We start from the raw sequence: 7,098 nt of genomic DNA, 5'->3' as shown, positions 1-7,098 counted from the left end.
TCATCGCTCCCGCTCATGGCTGCGTCGTGAAGCGGCCATGCATCGACGAGAATCCCGGCACGCTCATCGGGTCTACTCTACTCTCTACACTTCGACTTCGCGCGAAAAAACTTAGAAAACCAGCAAACATCACCATCTCTCACGTACACACTATCGATCTAGTCTCCGTTCTCTGTGCGCGGTATATAACGAGCTACCAATGGCACCTCGATCAACCACAGCACAGCACTGGCCTGTCCAAATTCCAAAATGTGGCAAACAGAAGACCTCATCCTCGTCGCCGTCTCGCTCTCTGTCTCTGTCCTGGCGTGCACGGTGGCGGGCGACGGCGGTGGCAGGCCGCTGGTGACGGCCGTCACAAGGGACGCGGCCACCTCCCTCTACACCATCCCCGTCAAGTCCGGCAGCCCGCTGGTCGTCGACCTCTCCGGCCCCATCGTCTGGTCCACCTGCGACGACGCCGCCTCCCACGACACGCTCGAGTGCAACAGCATCGACTGCATGCGCGCGCACCGCTTCCACCCGCCCAACTGCCAGCATACCGGCTACGGCATGCCCGACCCCGGCAACCCCTACCGCTGCAAATGCACCACGCACCCGCACAACCCCGTCTCCGGCGACACTGCGTCGGGGGACATGACCCGCGTGGTGCTCTCCGCCAACGCCACCGACGGCAGGAACCCGTTGGGCCCGGTGTCGTTCACCGCCGTGACGTCCTGCGCGCCGGACTCCCTGTTAGCGGGGCTGCCGGCGGGGGCCGTCGGAGTCGCGGGGCTCGCGCGCTCGGGCCTCTCGTTCCCCGCTCAGGTCGCGCGCACGCAAGGCGTCCTAACTCGTTCGCGCTCTGCCTCCCAAGCGGCCCAGGAAACGGCGTCGCCATCTTCGGCGGTGGCCCGCTCATCGCGGCGAATGGGCGGCCACTGACGGAGATGCTGGTCGGCGAGACCCCCCTTCGCAAGCACAAGGAATCCCCCGGCTACTACATCTCGGCGAGCAAGGGCATCGCCGTGGACGGAGCGCAGGTGCCGGTGGGCCAGTACGCACCGCTCACCATCGGCCTTTCCACGACTATCCCCTACGCGGAGCTGCGCCGGGACGTGTATCGTCCGCTCATCAACGCGTTCGACCAGGCGATGGAACGCCAGGGTGGGAGGGTCCCCTCCCCGGCTGCGGCGCCGTTCGAGCTGTGGTACAACTCGTCCAGGCTTTCGCCGACGCGGTTCGGCTACTTCGTGCCAACGGTCGATCTGATGCTGGAAGGGGGCAGGAACTGGACGGTGTTCGGCATCAACTCCATGGCACAGGTGAACCGCGCCACAGCGTGCTTCGCTTTCGTCGAGATGAAGACGGGGGACAAGTCCGAGTATGGCGGCCTTGCGCCGCCGGCGGTGGTACTCGGAGGGTTCCAGATGCAGCAGAACCTGCTGGTGTTCGACGAGGAGAAGCAGACTCTCGGATTCACCTCGCAGCTCACCGGAAGGGGGCTCTCGTGCGGCCAATTCAATTTTACGATGTCTGCCTAACCTGGTGTTGCAAGTTCAAATGCTGTGGTCGTGTTGCCTGGATTTCGAATTTCCGTGCGTCTATCTAACTAGTTTTTTCCATTCCTTTTCCGGCGAACCAAAATACTCTGTGAAGCCAGATGCCCACACAAAAAATATATATTCCATTTGTATAACATTTGTAGTGGTAGTATCATAAATAGTGTGTGTGTGTGTGTGTGTGTGTGTGTGTGTGTGTGTGTGTGTGTGTGTGTGTGTAGTCATATATCTAGGGTATTGTTGAACTTAGATTGATCTACTATCTCCGTCCTGGTTTATTAGTCCCCTTTATATTTAGCGTCATATTTTGACCAGGATTTTCAATAATTAAACGATTTAATTCTTCGTGACATGCATTAACATTTTGTTACTTAAATCTATGATCAAAATTTGATACAAAATAAGAACGGGGCAATAAATAGGACATATGTAGTAATTGATAATTTCATTTTGTGTTGTACAAAAAGAAGATGGAGATAGAGTATTGTTTTTCACTGGTGTCTACAACGGGGGTGTCTACACGTATCATTTGCCATGGAGGGAATCAAGAGGCCAAGGGGACCGGATCAACACCACCCAGAAAATAACCATAGAAATGGGACCACGGCCTTCAACCTCAAGCAACCCGCCTGCAATGTCAACTCGAGCTAGTAAAAATCATGGTATCTTCACTGATGCCTGTGCTCAATTCGGTGTTACTGAACCTGATCCTGGTCTTAGGAGACCTATTGGAAGTTTAGTTCCATACATTAGAGATGCTGCTAGATGGATTTATATAAATGTGGGTCCATGCCAACTAACTAATCATAAATATAAAAAAACACCCCAAGAAATTCTTGAAAAAAGAACTTTCATGCAAATTGGTTCAAGAAGCATGGTGATTAGCTGGAATATAGTGTTGATAAAGAAGCAACCTTTTGTTTCTATTGCTTTCTTTTTAAGCACTAAGAGCAAAAAAATAGCATTGATGCATTCACAAGGGTAGGATTTAGAAATTGGAAGGATTGACCTAGTGTTCTGGATACACATGTTGGTAAATATGTTAGTGCTCACAATAAAGCTAGAGCACATTACGAGGCTTTCAAAAATCAAAGGCAATGTGTGGCACATTTGATGGAGTGTGGTGCCAAAAAGAGTGAAAGAAGACTAAAAAGATCATCTTATCATTACTTTGGGTATTATCAGATATCTTTTGGAGTGTGGTATCAAGACTAAAAAGCTTTATGTCATCACGATGAGAGTTCGATCTCAAATAATAGGGGGGAGGGGGGCTTTTGGAGATGATGAGTTTATACAAGAATAAGGGTCCAATTGCTAGGACACTACTTGATAGTGCGGGCGGGAACCATTTGATGACTTCACATGAGATACAATTTCAGTTGTGTCAAGCTTATGCAGAAGGGACTACCAAATCCATTATTGCTGATATTGGAGATATGGATTTTTCTTTACTTGTTGATGAGTTCAGACATGCATATATAAAAGAGCAAATGGCTATGGTTTTAAGGATAGTAGCTTAGTATTTGTTATGTTAATTGTTGTTCTGTTCATTACTAACAATAACACCTAATTGTTGGTTACTTGTGCCTCTTTGTCTCATGTAGGTATGTCAACAGCCATGGGTATATGTCGGGTGCTTGTGCTTAGTTGGATGGTATGTTTCTTGACTTGACTTATCTATGTCTAAATTGAGAGGGCAAGAGTAAGATGGATCTTCTAACACGAGAGGGCAATTTTGTGGGTTTAAAAAGTTGATATAGGATGAAAATCCTTATGAATTTTATATCCACTGCTTTGCCCATCAGTTGCAGTTTGTGGTTATTGCTGTTGCAAGTGTTGTTCATCTGTAATGGGTTTCTTTAACCACTTAACTTTTATTGTCAACACCGTCAATGCTTGTGGTAAGAGATAGGATGAACTAGCCTAACAACACATGACAATATTGAAAGCCAATTGGAGTGTGGGGAAATATTTTCAGGAAGAGGGAAAAACCATGCAATGAGCCTCGTACAACCTAGGGATGCACGGTGGGGAACACATCATAAAACTTTGTGTCGATTTCTAGCCATGTGGAAATCTATTTTGCAAGTGTTAGAGAACATTCACGATGTTGCAGAAAATTTAACACAAAGAAGCACCGTAGGTCGCTTGATTTCTCAAATGGAAAGCTTTGAATTTGTTTTCATGTTGCATCTTATGATCAATCTATTGGGTAAGACTAATGAGTTGTCACAATGTTTGCGAAGGAAATATCAAAACATTGTTCTTGAAGTGAGTTTGATTGGTGTCACATTGGAGAAACTTCAAGATATCAGAGAAAATGGTTGGGATCAACTCTTGGAAGAGACAAATGTCTTTTGTGTTAAACATAACATTATATTGCCTGACATGGACGATATGATATCTGCTTGAGGTCGTTCAAGGGGGCATGGTGGTCAAATGATAACTTATTATCACTACTTCAGATACAAATTGTTCAATGTTGTGCATGACCAAATTATTACAGAGTTAAATAACCGCATTGCTGAAAGGTCTACTCAATTGTTAAGATGGATTTCTTGTCATGATAGAAGGAACTTATTTGCTAATTTTGGTGAAGAAAAACTTGTTGAGCTTGCTAAGTTGTATGATGATGACTTGTGCACATATGAGATTTCTTTTGTCCTTCGAAATCATCTTGAAACATTCATTACTGATGTTTCTTATGAGATACAAAGCTATGTGCAAATCAATGATGTATGCCAGTGTTTAGTTCAATTTCATTCGCATGACTCGTTAACAAGGATGAAATTGAGCTGTGCCATTTTGTATGTTTACATTCAATCTTGTCTGAACTATCAATAGAAAAGATGGATAGCTAAAAGGGAATCTTTATACCCTTGAGATACAAAGTGGAGGTGGTTATTCATACGAAACCGCCTATGTCGTCGACGACGTTGGAGGTGGATACAAATATGGAACCCGTCTGTGCTACCGAGAGTATTGGAGGCAGTTTCTACAACCGCCTCCACTTGATTGAGTATTAGCGAGACAGGCTTTGAGGTAGAATAGTGAACCGCCGGCGGTCCATGTACTGAAACCACCTGCAAACCTTGATTCTCTCGTATTGGTTGTAGATAGGAAGTCATCGGGCGTTGCCAGGAGGTGCCAACAACGAAGATTTGATGCATGTACCATCGACCTAGAGAAGTTAATTGTTGGTTTAAGAGATTCAACACCAAGTTGGATGAGCATGGGAATAACATTCCAATCTTTTCTTTTTTCTATTCATGTTTTCTACAATCATGTGAATCTAGAGAACCTTGGATGGACGGATAGATATGGTAGGTTTGGAACACATAAAAGATTTTCCCATAGCGGGCTGGCAGCTCATAAGTCGAGCAGCTCGACCTCCCAAGAACACCGCACGTCTGCACAGTGCTTCTCCAGGAGCTCTTATTTGGCGCAAATGCGCCAAATAGGCTCGCGACGCACACATGGAACCCCAACTGGGCCAGCCCATTTGTCGTGCATGTGAATTTACCCTCCTGGTACTGTAGCACAACAAAAAAATCACAGAAAGAGCATTGTCCTCACTAGGAATCAAACTCTAAACCTCTGGCAAATGAAGGACGGTCGCTAGCCAGTGGACCTGAGGATTGTAAGTAAAGAATTAGGAGCACAATCATTTAAGAACTAACTGCAACGCCAAATCTGAACACTTTTTGAGCTTTTTTGGGAAATTATGAACAATTTTTTAAAGGCAAATAATGCTTCCAATCCAAACAGTTTTTGAACCAAGCTAATAAATTTTGATTTTTTATTTTCTAAAGCAAACAAATTACAAAACTACGAGAATTTTTTGAAATTGTCAACAATTTTTTTTTGCAAATTTCAAATTTTTCTAGGAAAATGTGATCATTTTTTGAAACTGTGAAAAATCTTGAAAATATGATATTTTTTCAAATTGTGAACAATTTTAAAATCCTGATCAGTTTTTGAAATTTTGCAAATAGAATAAATTCTTAATTTCTTTAATGGTATTTTCAAAATTTTATTTTTTGGAAATTCCAAACATTTTTAGAAAAGGTAGCAAAATTGGAAATTCCAAACATTGTTTTGAGAGAGCGAACAAATTTTGTAAATCTGAACAATTTTTGAAGATTTTGAACAAAATTGAAAATTGTGAATCTTATAAAAGAAAATGGGAATAGAAAATAAAAATTAAAATTAAAAACTTGAAGAAACAAAAAAAATGGTTGAGGAACCTTCTAGAAAGTTCCCGAAACAGGTAAAAGACCATTCCAGAAAAAAAACCGCGCTACGGTACATGTGCACCTACTGCATTGCACTTCTTTGGCCACATATACCTCATTTGTACACGATTAAACTAAAAATGTCTACCTAGTAGAGGTTTGTCGAGATGCACCTGTAGTTACTAATCATTTGTCTGATGATGATTCACTGATATTAATGAAGGCGGATGTGACAACTTCTATCTGTTTGACGTCCATCCTGGATCTTTATCGTGCAGTGTCAGGACAACTTGTCAGTGTTGATAAGTCAAGCATAGTTTTTAGTCCAAGCAAAGAGGTTAATATGAAAGTTGAGATTTGTTCCTCTCTTAGAATAATGACCGAGGCATTGAGTGATAAGTATTTGGGTGTTTCTAGGAACCTTAGTCTCGATAAAGTGAGAACTTTCAGTATTTGACTGATCATGTCATCCAAAGGATAATGGGGTGGAAGGAAAAGTGTCTATCGTGTGGAGCTAAGGAGATTCTCTTCAAATTTGTTGCACAAGCTATACCAACTTATGCGATGTCGGTTTTCATTTTTTAAAAATTGTTTTGCAAAGGAATCAGAGACACGATGTATTGCATTTGGTGGGGTGATGATGCAACACATAAAAAGATGCACTAGTACGCATGGTGGAAGATGTGCATACCCAAAAAGAATGTTGGCATGGGCTTCAAAGATATTCATTGCTTTAATCTCGCATTGTTGGCTAAACAGGCGTGGTGGCTGATTGAAAACCCTAAGTCTTTATGTGTTGTGTTATACTCAAAGCAAAATATTTTTGTGATGGAGATCTCATGAGTGCTTCTTCGAAAAAGAAAGCATCGTACACATGGCGAAGCATTATGACAGAGTGGAGACGTTGAGGTGAGGTTATATATATGGAGAACTGGCGATGGTGAGAGTGCTAATATTTGGGAGGACCTGTGGATTCCATAGTCCTCCTCTAGGAAGGTGTTCACAGTCTGAGGAAACAACCTCCTTACGTGTGTTTGTGATCTTAATCTGGAGATTGTGATGAACAAATGGTGAACCAAACTTTTTGGCCAGTTGATACTTGCAGGATCCTAGCCATCCCACTTCCTCTACATGAAATGACATACTTTGTTGCTGGAGCCCTTCAAGGACTGATACTTTTTCGGTATGGTCTGCTTACCATGAGGAGTGGGAGTTTTAGTATAGCCACAAGTTGCAGTCGAATTCAGGAACGTCTACACCTACTGACACTTGGGATACCGTATGGAGTTTGTTATGCCCGCCAAGATCAAGATTTTCATTTG

At 43.6% G+C, this 7,098-nt stretch overlaps 1 pseudogene; it reads left to right on the top strand.

Moving 5' to 3' along the window:
* Window positions 1–249: 249 nt before the first annotated feature.
* Window positions 250–1,678, top strand: LOC123059272 (chitinase CLP-like; annotated as a pseudogene).
* The last annotated feature ends 5,420 nt before the right edge of the window (window positions 1,679–7,098 follow it).

This window comes from Triticum aestivum, chromosome 3A (assembly GCF_018294505.1).
Source record: "Triticum aestivum cultivar Chinese Spring chromosome 3A, IWGSC CS RefSeq v2.1, whole genome shotgun sequence".
NCBI lineage: Eukaryota > Viridiplantae > Streptophyta > Magnoliopsida > Poales > Poaceae > Triticum > Triticum aestivum.
This window is presented reverse-complemented; position numbering and strand designations above follow the sequence as displayed.